This window comes from Lipotes vexillifer, unplaced genomic scaffold, assembly GCF_000442215.2.
Source record: "Lipotes vexillifer unplaced genomic scaffold, Lipotes_vexillifer_v1.1 scaffold541, whole genome shotgun sequence".
Lineage (NCBI taxonomy): Eukaryota > Metazoa > Chordata > Mammalia > Artiodactyla > Lipotidae > Lipotes > Lipotes vexillifer.
In genome coordinates, this window is record NW_006771814.1 from 431,169 (window position 1) to 432,403 (window position 1,235).

The window sequence follows — 1,235 nt, forward strand, 5'->3', positions numbered from 1 at the left end:
CCCATATCCCCTTCCCTCCATCTGGCCCCAGCCTTCTTTCCTCACCTCTCTGTCTGCAACCTTGCTTACTTATGGAAGAGGTGGGGGTGGGGGTGGGGGTGGGGGAGGGACTGGTCTAGGATGTGGTGAACAGGAGGCCCAGGACTTGCAGTGTTGATCTCCTAACCCCTCCTGGAAAAAACCTGCAGCAAGAGGCAGCATCAGGGGCTTGCAGCTCACCTGTGGAGTTTGGAGGGAGGGGTAAAAGCTGATCGAGGCCCACTCTGCTGGGAGGTAGAACCTGGAATAGGCCTCATCACAGTTGCATAACTGGCTGTGGTCTGCGAAGGCCTCGCTCCCAACCTCACATGCTCCTCTCTCTGAAGCTGCCACACGCAGCCAGGGGCAGCTGACAGTGGAAGGAGTCCCAGGTTGAAACGTCTCTCAAGGAAGGTGGGGACGGGAAGCAGGATTCTTCTGTTCTTTGTACAAAGGCTACACATTTGTGTAAACAGTGTTTTTGAATAAAATATTTTTTTTCATAAATTTGCTGGAATGGCTCCTGGGTCATGGGGACCCGCTGGAGTCGATTTGTTCCTCTCCTCCCGCGTAGCTGGTGCTGCAACGTGTAGCTTGAAGTTGCCAGTTGGCTCCCATTTCTGTGGTTTTAAGGGTGCCATCCCCACCCCGATATTTTCAGTGCCTCTCAGAAGACTAGAGAACTTGAGGTCTTGGGAAAAGATGGGGCAGGGGAGAACTTTGGTCCCTGCCTCTCCTTATCAGCTGCTGCTATAAGCAGTCTCCAAGGTGGCAGCTGAGCGCCAGCGCCCAGACCATCCTCAACCCCTCTGGATGGAAGATGGGGGGGAAGCTGCAGGAGCCTCACAACCGTCCTTCCTCCCCTGGCCTCTTCCCAGAGACCAGCAGGTGGCACCATCCCCCTGTTCCTGCGTTCTCAAACGGTTGGCCTGAGCCTGGGAGGGAGGCTCGGGCGAGAGGAGGACAGTCTCCCCATTTGGCCCCATTGGCATCGGGGATCCAGGGGCTGTCGCCGAGGGCCGGGGCGGGGGCGAGGAACAAGAGCCTATGACAAGGTTTCTTCAGGGCTCAAGGCGAGGGAAGAAGGGCTCGCAGCCCGCCGGGAGAGGCGCAGGGGCCCGGCGCGGGGCTGGCGGGGGGGGGGGGGGCGCCCCCCCCCCCCTGCCGATGCAGGGGACACGGGTTCGTGCCCCGGTCCGGGAAGATCCCACATGCCG